The sequence below is a fragment of the Gossypium hirsutum genome, chromosome A05 (genome assembly GCF_007990345.1).
Source record: "Gossypium hirsutum isolate 1008001.06 chromosome A05, Gossypium_hirsutum_v2.1, whole genome shotgun sequence".
Lineage (NCBI taxonomy): Eukaryota > Viridiplantae > Streptophyta > Magnoliopsida > Malvales > Malvaceae > Gossypium > Gossypium hirsutum.
This window is the reverse complement of record NC_053428.1, coordinates 84,636,443-84,651,213: the sequence shown is the minus strand read 5'-3', so window position 1 is coordinate 84,651,213 and position 14,771 is coordinate 84,636,443. Positions and strand designations below refer to the sequence as shown.

Here is a 14,771-nt window from a genome sequence, read left to right as displayed (position 1 = left end):
AATTTCTACACACTTAGTCTACTAGCACATATCTACCCAAGGGGTTGGACACTTTTATCACAAATTCTATAGGCTCTACTAACATGTTCATACGAGATATCAATTCCATACAAATATAGGAGTGGGTAGACCCCGGATCAATTAAAGCAATAACAGATATATCATGGATAGAAAAGGTACCTTTGATCACGTCAGAAGACTCTGCCTCTTCACGGGCATGAATAGCATAAATCCTTGCAGGCGCTCTGCCTTCAGACCTCACTGCAGCATCTCTTGGCACACCTCTGCTAGTAGCCCCGCTTCCAGAGTTCTTTTGTGGTCTACCCCTCAATGGAGCACTACTTGCCTTCATTTCTTACTTTTTCTCTCTCTTCCATTTTGAGACAGTCTCGGATGAAATGGTCCAGTGACCCACATTTGAAGCACCCTCTTTTTTTACCTCGACACTCGTCGAAATAGCGTCTACCACATTGTGAACATTCTGGCCTAGTTGGCCGAGCACTATCGACGCTCGCGATAGAAGTGGTCTAGACTCTAGAAGCCACGTTCTACTAATTCTTGTTTCTATTCGAGAACCGCACCGAAGCATTCGATCGGTTAGAGAATTCCTTAGATTTCTTAGATGAGGATTGATGCGATTTCCCCATCTGTCTTTTCCTCAAATCACGCGACTCAATAGTCGTCTTCCTCTTTTCTTTAACCAAATCTTCCGCTTTGCATGCTCTCTCAACGAGTTCCACAAATTTTATTAACTATAAACTGCCAACAAACACTCGGACATCCTCATTTAGGCGATCCTCAAACCTTTTACACATGGTGGCTTCTGAGGACACGCACTCCCGCGCGTATTTGCTGAGTTTCACAAACTCACGTTCATACTCCATCACAGTCTTACTGCCTTGCTTTAACTCTAGATATTCCTTCCTCTTTTGGTCTATAAACCTCTGGCTAATATACTTCTTTCGAAACTCTTCCTGGTAGAATTCCCAAGTTACTCTCTTTCTCGGTACCACAGATACGAGAGTGTTCCACCACTGGTAGGTCGAATCTCTCAAGAGCGATACTGTACACTTCATGCACTCTTCAGGCGTGCACGACAGTTCATCAAATACCCTGATGGTATTTTCTAACCAAAACTCTGCTTTCTCCGGTTCGTCATCTATGTTAGCCCGAAATTCTTCGGCCCCTTGCTTCCTAATCTTGTCTACCAAAGGCTTTTCCGTCCTGATCAAGTCCGGGGGCATATTGAGGAATCGAAAGAGGTAGGGGAGGTGGAATGTTCGGATTCGCACGAACGAACTTCGTATACCAAGTATCCATCATTCGGAGATAGGCTTCTCTAGCCCCTCCGCCTTGGCCCATAGTTACGGGCTCACTCTCAATTGGCACGGCCCATTCAGCGGGAGCCGGCGCGTTACTCTCCACGTCATCTTCCGTAGCTCTATCAAGATCTATTTACTATACGAAAATACAATTTATAATCGTTAGAAGTCATCACACTATCAATATACAGTTATGACATGTACAGCTAGACTCGTACTCTCACTAGGTTAGTCCTAGAACTAACTAAACCATAGCTCGGATACCACTAAATGTAATACCCCATACCCGTAACCCACGTTAGAGTGGAATATGAGTCATTATCTAACTTGATCTAATGCACACAAATGTTCCCCAAGTCACCAAGACTTGGTCCCATTTTAGAACTTTTCAATTTCTACTTTAAACTTCTTATTATAGGCCTACAAACCCCAAATCAACCATTAAAAACTATTTGGGATCAACCCAGGTCCTTAAACCATCTATAGAAAATTTGAATTTGAAACAGGGCACACGCCCGTGTAGAAGGGCAACACGCCTATGTGGCCATTTCAACATGGTCATGTTGATGGCCCGTGTGGCTCACACGGCCTAAGTAATATAGGGACACGCCCGTGTCCTCCACCCGTGTAGAATTAATTCTAAATGTTCACCTACAGGGGGTTTTCACACAGCCTGGTACACATCGGTGTTCTTGGCCTGTGTCCTTCACACGGCCATGACACGCTTGTGTCCTAGCCTGTGTGCAAAAACATGGACATTCTGTTTCTGACGTCAGCATCCCGAAAATGTCACACGGCCAAGGCACACACCTGTGTACTAGGCCCTATCCATCACACGGCTGAGACACATGGCTGTGTCTCTGCCCATGTGTTTACTACCATGTATACTGACTGGAAATTCTTACGTGAAGGGGACACACAGCCAGACCACAAGCCCATAGAGTAGACCGTATGTCACACACGGCCTAGACATACGCCCGTGTGTCTACCCGTTTGGATGATATAAGGTTATTTACCAAGCCTCTTTGCCACCATTACTTACACAACCTACATAAAAGTAACCAAACCAATACAAGAATAACTTATTTAAACCAATCAGCCACAATCGACTACATATCAATTAAGCAATTACTCATTCATGAGAGTAACTTCATTTGCATATATCAAAATGAATATTTGCCATCATTCAAGGCTTAATACAAAATGAAGGGCTTCCAACCGAAGCCAACACATTTGGCTAGTTCTCAATGACACAAAAATAGTAAAGTCTAAGCCCTATACATGCCATATTCAAAAATATAAATCAAACTATACCAAATGCTCCGATTGATAGTGTGATCGATATCTCTGACTTCCTTTGGTCCTTGAGCTAGATAGATGGCACTATAAGAAAATGAAAAATGAGAGGGAGTAAGCATAAATCTTAGTAAGTTGCACATAAATAAATATACAACATAACTTTACCATTCATCAACAAGTATCATAATACACAACTGGCATAAGAAAAACTTACTTATCAATATTCAATACACCTCATATAGCATATATTGAGCTCACATTTCATACATACCATATAGATACCTGTACCACTCACAACACGATTATACTTTCCTTGTTAACCTGAAATCATACTTTCACCGTTGAACCATTTGGAACATTATCAGATATTCATTTAGCCTCAAACATGGGGTCAGGTGCCAATGCCATGTCCCAGACATGGTCTTACACTGACACATCTCATAGCCGATGCATGTCCCAGACATGTCTTACACTGGCTTACGTCTCGAGGCTGAAGCATGTCCCAGACATGTCTTACACTAGCACTCGTCTCAATGCCAATGTCATGTCCCAGACATGGTTTTACACTAGCTCTCATAATGTGGCTAATTCATGTCCCAAACATGTCTTACACTAGATCACACAAGTGATCCAAATGTCATGGCATGAATATCTGATTTATTCCCTAAGGTTCGATCAGGAATTCTACTATCTCTATTCTCATCACATTTTCTCATTTCTACTATCAAGCAATTTATGCTATAATAATTTCAATATAATTCAAACACATATATTATCAATGTATTTGTATTATTTATATACAACTTTCCTTAGATTACAAAATGTTGCGACTAGTCGGTTTAGTCTATTTGCTTGGCTTTCCCCTCGTCTAGATTTGGATTCAGTATTTCTTGATTTGTGAGAGGAATAAGTTGCTGAAATTTCAAGCTTTAAAACCCTTCAAAATGACTGAAAAATCAGTGGAAATGAAGAGAGAATGAAAGAAAAAGATGATAGCTACGTTTAGGTATTATTATATTACATCTTATATCATCAAAACTACCTAATATTGACTTTTCAACATTTTTATCTCCATGGCCGGCCAAGCTATCACAATATGGTCTAATTTCCCTTTAAAGACCCCCAATATTTATTCTCTAGCTATTTGAAACCTTTAGCTATTAATTTAGGACTTTTGCATTTTATGCGATTTAGTCCTTTCTCGCAATTGGACTTACAAACGTTAAAATTACTTCACCAAATTTTTCATGTACTATTTTAAACATGCTATGACTCCAAAATAAAAATAAAATAATTTATTAGACTCCGGATTTTTGGTCCCAAGACCACTATTCCGACTAGCCCCAAATTCGGACTGTTACACAGCAAGCCTAAAAATTGAATTTTTTTGCATATTTGGGAAGCAAGATGCGATATCGATACGGGTTGACACATGAGTGTGTGGCCAGCTCGTATGGAAATGCCCAGGCCATGTGGATCCTAGAAATAACTCTATTTGTCTGATTTTGCCTCGTTTTTTTGCTCCTTTCACTCCCAAATGCTCTCCTAAGTATAGAAATATGAATTTAAAGGATTAGGAGCATCAAATTCACTAATTTACATCATTAATCATACAAAAATGCTTTAAGAATGTGATTAAAATATGTTACTTTTACATCTTATCAAATATCCCCACACTTAAGCATTTGTTTGTCCTCAAGAAAAATCCTCAACTCATAATTAAAATTAATATTCTTTCTCAACTCATAATTCTCATCAATGATGTTTTCGTCATAATTCACAAATAATCATACATTGATAATTCAATTAAAAGAGCACTAAAGATTCAAATACTCCAAGTCGAACATTTTTAAAGCATAAAAACATAGGTATTTCCGCTTATCTAAGTAATTACCTTTAATTAAAAATTGACAAGAATCAACATCCTCACTAAAGATTCACTCAAATCACTCAAAGTGTTTAAGATTCAAGAATAAGCACTCAATAGTTAAACATGAAAAGGCATTACCATAAGCTTGCATGAAAATCAAATCTCGAATAAAATGAGATGATATACAAATCAAAAGGTATTTAAAAGGTTCTAATGGGGCTTAGGTTAAGGGTGTCAAGAAAGGCTGAAAAGTTGGTTAAAATCGAGATTGAATTGATAAATTACCAAACTAGAAAAATAAACAAATGTTGAATTAAAAAAAACAATTACATTAATCAAAAACTATTCAAGAATAAAAACGAGCTTCTTCTCAAAATATGAATTTAACTGTTCAAGCTCAATCAACATAAAACTAAATAATGATCAATATTTTTTTATTATATTTTTTTCAATTTTTTTCTTTTTATTTTGAACAATAAGAAATAATTCAGCAAATCAAACAAAAGAGCATAATTAGACAATTAACCAAATCAAATCTTGACAAAAAGGGAGTCAATAAAACGGGAAAAAGAATCAACAAAAAAAATGAGTTATGGGTTAACATTAATGGGTAAATCAAGAAACGGTGTGTTAGGCTCAACGGGGTTCACGAAAGGTTAATTAAAAAGGTAGGCTTTTATGGGATAAGTGGGTTAACCTAAGTGCTTTTATTATCTCAGTATATCAAATCAAAAGGTGTGGTAATCGACGCAAGTTTTAGAATAACAAATCAAATTGACACACTCATAACCAATAATAAAATGAGTAAGAAATATGTATGCTCTAAAGGCTCAAAATCTCACAAAAAATTTATGGTTTTTGATGTCAAACTTGTAAATTTAAAACTTCAGGGAAACAACCTAATTTTTTTTTCTGAAAATAAACTTATCATGCTTGATTCTCTCATGTCTTAAAGTTTAAATCAACCAATACACAATTATCAGCAAATTAATCTAAAAACACATCAACAAAATTCACAAATTGATAAAAATTTATTTTAATAGAAGTATGAGAAAAGTACTTAAACATAAGACATAATTCAGGGATTTTCTAATGATTATATAAATAACCTCCCCACACTTAAGATGTACATTGTCCTTACTGTATAAACAGATATAATCACAGTATAAAGAAAATATCATAAGAGAGGGAAAAAACTGAAACTTCCCTGAATATTGGATGAAACCCTCAGAATAGTGAAGAGCGGAATTGTAGTCAAATCTAAATGTAACGCATGATTTCGAGCAAACTAATAAGAAAATAAACACAAATAATAGAGAAGATTAAGCGGTTATAACTCGATTAGAAACAACCATAAAAATATACTTCAAAAGATAATAATTAAAAAATTAAGAAAATAATAATAATAATAATAAAGCAACTAAAACAAAATTAAAAACAAAGATAAATAGAAATAAAATAAAAAATAAAATAAAATGAAAAGAAAAAATAATAATAAACTCAATGATACCAATAAACTTAAAGGTAATTGTAATAATTATAGTAAAAAAAAGAAATACAAAAAATAATAGAAATAGCAAAAAAATTTAAAAAATAAAATATAAGTATAAGAATAATAAATAAATAGAATAAAATTAGTAAAATGATAATAAATAATATAACAAATAATAATAAATAAAATAAAATAAAAGGGGGTGGCTTGGTTGGGGAGGAAGAGAAAGACAAATTGAGAAAAGAAATCTAGGGTTTGGGCCACATGGCCGTGTGACACGACCGTGTGGAATATTTTCAGCCCATGTCCCATTAAAAATTAACCCAATTTTCACACGACCATGGACACACTCATGTGTTCAGGCCGTGTGTGATCTCATTCGCTTCTCTCACACTCGTATGGACTCCCACACGCCCGTGTGGCCCGACCGTGTCTCGCACACGGCTCTGTGCCTTACCCATGTAACTTTCTGACTTGATTTAAAATTGAAATCATTAGCTCCAGGTTTCACACGGCCTACGACACACCCGTGTGTCCAGGTCGTGTGTGCCACAAGCCCTTGTGTTCAAGTCGTGTGTCTTTTCCTTCACTTTTCCATTCCCATGTGAGATCCCATACGCCCATGTGGCCAGGCAGTATGGGTCACACGGCCATGTCGCCAGGCTGTGTAACTCACTGTTGATTATTCCATTTCACACACGATCTACGACATGCCCATGTGTCCAGGCCGTATGTTCCCGTCTAGGCTATGTGGGTCAAAAACACATATTTTTTTAAGATTTTAAATTAGCATGCAATGGAATTAGAAAGCATTAGCAAAAGTTAAACATTTGGGTTGCCTCCTGAGAAGTACTTATTTAAAGTCTAAGCTCGACTTACCTTATGCACGAGCGATCACTGTGGTTCGCGAAGCCGAAGCTCCTTTTTCTTGTTATCAATTCTATGATCAAAATAAGGTTTAAGTCGAGTACTATTTACTTTAAATGTGCCAAGTTCAGAATTAGTTACCTCGATTGTACCGTATGGAAAGAAGGAATTTGATCCGTTTACATAAAGCTCCGAAATGGCCATTCGTGGATCTTTTTTATCTAGCAGTACCTTGTCTTCAACCTTAAATTGGTTCATTCCATCCACATGCTCATCATGGTATTACTTTGATTCTGCATCGTGTATTCTCAGTTTCTCCTTGACATGTTTTTGTCATTCGTCTAGTTCATCGCTCTATAACATTCCTTCTTCATGAGTCATTCTATTTTTATCACATGGACTGGAACATGGCTCCATCACGTTTTTCTGAGGGGTTTTTTGAGCCACAAGGTTACTCATATTAACAGAATGCGTATAATCCTCTCGATCACTAGATGTCTTAACAAAATCACAAGCTTGGAGTGTAATCATGGCATCACCTACACGAAGTATTAATTCACCTGTACCAACATCAATAATAGCTTTGGCAGTTGCTAAAAAGGGCTGACCTAGAATCAAAGATACGTCACTATCCTCATCCATGTCTAAAATAACAAAATCAATTTGGAATATGAATTTATCAATTTTGACAAGAACATCTTCAATAATACCCTTAGGAAATTTAATAATTCTATCTGCTAATTGAATACTCATCCTAGTTCTTTAGGTTTCCCAAGACCTAATTGTTTAAACATTTTATAAGGCATGACATTAATACTAGCCTCTAAATCAGCCAAAGCATTATTAACATTTAAACTACCAATTAAATAAGGAATAGTAAAACTCCATGGATCTTTCAATTTTTTGGGTAGTTTGTTTTGCAATATGGTCGAGCAAACTGCATTTAGTTCCACATGCGCGAATCATCTAAATTCCTCTTGTTTTCCAAAAGCTCCTTTAAAAATTTAACAGAATTGGGCATCTACGAAAGAGCTTCAATAAACGGTAAGTTAATATGAAATTTTTTCAGAAGTTTAAGAAATTTACCAATTTTTTCATTCGTGTGGTATTTCTTTGTCGCGCTAAGATATGGCACTTGAGGTTTATATTCTTTACCAACCAGTTTTTGCTCATTCTAGCTTACCTCAACCTTACCATTACTTGCCACACTTTGTCACCTCAATTCTGATTCAGATTCAACTATCCCTTCTTCATTGCCAATAGTAATTGCATGAAGCTGCTCTCTAGGGTTAGTTTCAGTGTTGCTAGGCAAGCTACCTTGTGGTCATCTGAAATCAATTTAGGGAGTTGACCGATTTGATTCTCGAGTCCATGTATTGACTCTTGCTAATTTTTAAGTGCTACTTCAATGTTTTGAAAGTGGGTTTCTGACACCGAGATAAAATTCATCAACATCTCCTCGAGATTCGACTTCTTCTCTTGCTGGTAAGGTTGTTGTTGGAAGCCTGGAGGGGGTTGTGCTCTCTGATTTCCTTGCCTACTCTAAGAGAATTTGGGATAGTTCCTCCAACCTACATTATAGGTGTTACTGTAAGGATTATTTTAAGGTCTAGAATTATTACCTATACAGTTGATTTGTTCGTTCTCTATGCTAAGACTGTAGGGTAAATATTTTGGATTGTTCATTCCTCCTCCATTCATATCACACTGCATCATCGAATGTAACTTTGTAGGACCATATAAACCATCAACTTTTTCATTTAAAAGTTCTACCTGATTCGATAACATGGTGACCGCATCTAAGTTGAAAACACCGGCTGCTTTCATCGGCTTTGTCCTCATGACTTGCCACTAATAATTATTCAGTGCTATCTCCTTTATAAACTCATAAGCTGCTTCGAGTGTTTTATTGTTAAGTGTACCACCAGCTACTGCATCGACTAACTGTCTCGTTAAGGGATTCAAACCGTTGTAAAAGGTTTGAACCTGTAACCATAGAGGTAACCCATAGTGAGAGCACCATCTCAATAAGTCCTTATACCCCTCTCATGCATCATATAGGGTTTTTAAGTTGATCTACACAAAGAAAGAGATATCATTCCTCAACTTAGATGTTTTAGCCGGTGGGAAGCACTTTAGCAGGAATTTCTCGATCATTTGATCCCATGTAGTGATAGAACCTCGTGGTTGGTAAAGAATTCAACCACTATTTAGCTTTGTTCCTTAACGAGAAAGGGAATAATTGTAGGCAAATGGCATCATCAAAAACACCGTTTATCTTGAAAGTGTCATTGACTTCCAAAAAATTAGCCAAATGAGTATTTGGATCTTCGTCTTGCAAACCATCGAAATGAAGAAATTGTTGTACCATCTGAATAGTGTTCAGATTCAATTCAAAATTATTTGCAACAATAGTGGGTCTCACAATACTAGATTCAACCCCAGTTAGAGTCGGCTTGGCATAATCGTGTATAGTACGAGGAGCAGGATTTGGATTTACAGGATTCATAGCAACTACAGGAGGTAACTGATAATTCTAATTATCACCCATCTCCTCAGTAATAATAACGTCATCTTGCTCGTCTACTATACTCTGTCGACTCAGCCTTGCTTCTCTACGATTTCTACGAGCTATACTTTCAATTTCACTATCAAATAGTAATGGTCCCGATTGGTTTCTTCTAGTCATAAACTAAATGAACTTGCTAGAAGCAAATAAAACAAAAATTAGAAAACAAAAATTAAACTAAAAACAAAAATAAAATGCAATAAAAATAAATGGATAAATTAATAAAAATCAAGTGTTCCTAATATTTTAGTCCCCTGCAATGGTGCAAAAAACTTCATGGTCATTAAACTAACTATAATTATGACAAAGGCAAGCACACCTATCGAACAATAGTATAGCTATGGTGGGTAGGGAATATCGTATCCACGAGGACTAAAAGTACTAGTAATTATCGTTTTTCTATTATTTAGCCGATAAATTGATATGATTGTTTTTAATCTAAATTTACTAATCTAATTTAACTAAGAAAGAACAGAAAATTAAATAGAAAATAATCAAACATAACCAAAGAGAAAGACAATATCAAGGAAAGAATCCACCTAGACTTCTCCTATTATTCTAAATCTGAATTAAATGATTTATTCACTTGTGTCTTGATCTGTAGAAATCCATAAATTATGTTAATATCTCTTTCGAGAGTAAGAACAATTGACTCTAGGTTATTAACTGAAATTTCTTTCTAATTAAAACCCCTATTTTTGCATTAACTCGATCTATAGATTCCCCTATTAGATTTGACTCTAATCTGGTAGATTTATGTTGTCCTATTTCTAGGATTGCATACAACTCCACTCAATTATGCTAGATCTACTCTTAAATAGGGACTTTTGCTCTACTGAAATAAGAACATTAAACATGAATTAATATCCTGATAATATTAAAACACGAATTAAGCATACATAATTAAGAACAAGAATCAAGTATTTATCATGTAATTCAGAAATCAAATAATAGGATTCATCATAAGTTTCATCTTCCATAGGTATCTAGGGAATTTAGTTCATAATCTAAAATAAAAACATCTCAAAGTTAGAAAAACCAAAAGACATAAAGAAATTCAACAAAACTTCAAAAGAAGTTAAAAAGGAAATCTTGAATCTTGAAGGAGATCCGCTTCTGAGTTAGCTCTGATGGTGTCCTTCGAGTAATTACTTCAATCTTCTTTGAGTGCTCCCTTAGGTCTTCTTCTAATTGGTATTTATAAACTTTAGAATGCTCAGAAAGCTTAAAAATTGGGTTTTTTCGCGTATTTGGGAAGCAAGATACGATATCGACACAAGTTAGTACATAAGTGTATGGCTAGACCATATGGAAATGCCCAGGCCGTGTGGATCCTGGAAACAACTCTATTCATCTGATTTTGGCTCATTTTTCATTCCTTTCACTCCCAAATGCTCTCTAAGTATAGAAACATGAATTTAAAGGATTAGGAGCATCAAATTCACTAATTTACATCATTAATCATCCAAAAAATGCATTAAGAATGGCATTAAAATATGTTACTTTTACATCTTATTACACATCTATAATATTTTATTGTTTTATCTTTTTTTTGTTTCTTTTCTTTTCAGTATTTTCTATATTTAGGTTTTTTTTATAATATTCTGAAATACTCTTTCTCTTATTTTTTGGTTTTACAGGGCAATATATTTTTGAAGAAGAAGGTTCATTCCTAATGTCAAATTGCTGGCAGAATGATTCTAATTCCTTTCTACATTAATATCTTTCGTTCTTAAGTTATTTTTTAATTTTAAATCTTGACAAATTTTTAATCCTTCTTTTTGTGTGAAACCAATTAATTCACCATATGTAAGTTTTTCATACAGAATAATACAAGTTTTTCGTACGGAACCTCTGTAATTTTCTCTTATTTAATTTCTAACTTTTCCTCCTAGTAAAGTAAGAAGTCCTGCTAGAAATTTTTCTTTCCAAAATGGTTGTTGGTTATCAGATCTTTGCATAAATCTAGTAAACAAGACATCTTTATGCCATTTAAAATAGGTTAATTTTTTGCACTTTAAATTTGATAATAATTCTGAATTTCTATCTTTAAGATAAGAAGGATCTCCTATAAAGTGTTTAGAGATTGAGAAAATTAAAGTTGCTACTGCATTTTGGATTTTTCTTCCTTGTTCATCCAAAATAATTCTTCCTTCATCATCTTTTTTTATTGCTTTCAAGATTTCTTCTTGTTAGGTCTTAGTGAGTGCATAGTCCCACTATCCTTGTAATTGACCAGTAAATCCAGCAACTAAAATATTGACTATAGCATGATCACTGATTAATCCATTTTGGTTTTGGGTTTTATAAACATTTAATACCATTGTCATCTGTTGTAATAATCTAAGAATATTAAATTCAGACATTCCGTCTATATTCCATTCATAAATTGTATTAGCATTGTATTTATTTTGGAAAATGAGTTTTTCTTCTATATTAAGATTAGGTGCAGTGATTTTTGGATAATATAATCTTTTTGGTTCTTTCCAAGCCATTTTTTTAATTTGTTGTCCAGCTGACTGTTCAAAGTTAGATTGGGAAGATTGGTGTAATTTATTTACTGAATGTTGGGCTTGCATTAGAGTGTTAGGTGCAATTAATTCAAACTTGTAACTTTCCAAAGCATCAAGTCTATTTTGAATTTCTGTTAAGAAATCATTTTTGGATTTTTGGAAAGGTTTTGGAATTTCATAAGTATAAATATTGGTTCTTTAGAACTTTTTTCTCTTACCTCTTTTACTGGTTCTTTCTTAATCGGTTGATTTTCTACCAAATTCTCAATATAATCTAATTGTTTTCCTATTGTATAAAAACCAATATTTGTATAGTTGTTTTGTTCTACTATCATTTTAATATCTTTTGATGAGATTTGTTCTCCTGCATCAGGAGCTCTCATTCTTAAAGGATTTGCTTTTACTCTAGTATATTTGTGAAGATATTGAACCTTCATTAAAATGGGATGTTGAGATTCAACTTCTCTTTTATTAGTTTGTCATCTAGTATTATGTTTTATTGTATTAACAGATTCTGAATAATATTTTTCAAACCATTTAAAGAATTTTGTATAAAATTTATGGATATTCATAAATTCATAATATTCTTGAAGAATGCTTTCTTTTTTCTCATTGTAATTTTTAAAGTAATCTTCTATTTTTTGCTTATTTTTGTTGGAATAGAAGTGTTTTCTACACCATTCCTTATTTATCTCAAAAGATTTTTCTAGAACAAATATTTTTGAATTTTCTCATTGTCTTGCATTATTAGTCATTGATGAATATGTTGGTGACATATTAGGTGAATTTTGGGGACTCTCTTCCTGTCTGGCATAGATAGGTTGAGCTATATTTGAGGAATTATCTATTCCTTGTAAATTGGTTCTAAATGTTGTTGGGATAGAAGAGACAGAGACTCTACTTGTCCTAAAATCTGTCGTTTGTGTTTCTGGATTTGACTCTTCTTCTAAATTTAACCTCCTAAAAGTTGTGCTGGTACTTCCTATTTCAAAAGAATGTCTTAGAGGCATTTTTCGTGGCCTGTTGAATATTAATTCAACTCTGTCATCTTGGTGTTGGGAAATTTCACTTAATTAAGTGTTTCTTATTGGAGTTGATGTCACAGGGCTTGTAGCACCTTTAAGTTTCCACCTATCAAGAAGGTTGGTTTCATGCCATTGTATTGTTCCTGGGATTATGGTATGAGATCTTGAGGTATCTATTTCTATTAAGAGGGTTTCTTCTTTTGGGCTTTGAAGTAAAGCCTTGGTATTAACTACAGAATATATAGCTTTGAAGTGGAGTCTATAGACTAAAGTTAGTACCTCCGAACCAATAAGCATTTTGTAGTTATGGGTATGAATTTGGAGGGTTCAAGATTATAAAATATTTTTGTTAGTTAAAGAAACCATAAAATTTGGATAACAATTAAAATATGTTAGGCCAGTACATAAGCTTGTTTCTATAGTTCCTAATAATGAGTCATTACACATGATGTGTCTTTAGTCTCTTAAGACAATTAAAATTGAGGTATTTTTAGTGGCTTCAACACTAAGAGGTTTGACACCAACTTGGACTAATCCAAAATGGACATATTTGTATTTTTTTTTCTTTGAGTTTATTAATGAAAACTTTATCTAGTAATTGGATTGTTTCATATTTTTTTTGAATAGGTAAACTCATTTCTTTTGTTTTTATAACGTAATTGCAAAAAGCATTTAAATTTTCAAAAATTATTTTCTTGTAAACTTGATTTGTTGGAACTGTTGGAAGAGTCCAATTATCAAATCTTTGGGGAACATTTTCGTAATATTCTTCTTATTCATTAATAGTGTTGTTTGAGGTTTAGTCTGACTTTCGGGATTGATTGGAAACAAAGCTTGTAGAAGAATTGGTTCTTCTATGGAAGAGAAACATTCTTTGTTTTCTTATTTCCTACAAGGAGGTTCTACTATCAAGATTTTCGGATTATTATAGTTGCCTATAGGGATACTTTGTCCTTGACATGCCTAACTCATGGCTAATTGGACTGTGTATCAATACTCAGCAAAATAATAATACATTAACGGAGACAGTTAAATCAGAACTCGAAAATATTAAAAACAAATTGAATATTTTCAAAACTTAAAAAAACCTGCTCCTCCTTGGCTCTGATACTAGATTGTCCCGGGGATTTGAGGATGGAATTTGAAATGTGATAATCGTAATCGTAATTTGTAAAAATATAACCTTTTTTGAAAATTTAGTTAGATGTCTATTTCAATAGTCGTTGCAGCACGAGCAAAAATGCGTCCACGTCAGTGTGCTTTGCATGACATAAAGAAAAAAATGTTAACGTGGAAGCATTTTTCTGAGTTATCCCTTGAAAATGTGCCCATGCCAGTGCATTTTTAGGTTTTCAGTCTATACCCGTAATTATTTTTAGAAACGACCAATTTTCGTAAATAATTTCAGAAATGGATCTTTATTGGTACATAACTCATATTTTAGCTTCTACTTTTAAGCAATGGTGATAGGATAAGATTTTAATATTTTTAATAATATTCACAAAATTTAATTTATTTTAAAAATATATTATAGAAAAAAGGAAAAGTGAAAGAAGTTTTAAAAAAATAGCCAGAAAAGGAAAAAAGTAAGCAGCCAAAAGTCGCTTCTTGATAAGAAAAATTATCTTAAAATTATCTTAAAATTTATATATGTGATTAAAACTAAAATTTTAAATCATCCTATTAATAACTTACGTTATTGGGGCCTTTCAACATCAATGCTTTCCAAAAAAGCCTCATCGATTGATAAAATTGTAAGACCATTCAACTGTTCCTATGACATTGACAAACTCAAGTAAGTTTTGATTGACTTT

The 14,771-nt window shown here is 34.0% G+C and overlaps 1 non-coding gene across 1 annotated transcript; it reads left to right on the top strand.

Annotated features, from left to right (window-relative positions):
• The first annotated feature begins 8,852 nt into the window (after positions 1 to 8,852).
• On the top strand, positions 8,853 to 8,959 carry LOC121230152 (small nucleolar RNA R71). The gene has a single exon (XR_005928104.1). It is a non-coding gene; the product is annotated as a small nucleolar RNA R71 (small nucleolar RNA).
• Positions 8,960 to 14,771: the final 5,812 nt, after the last annotated feature.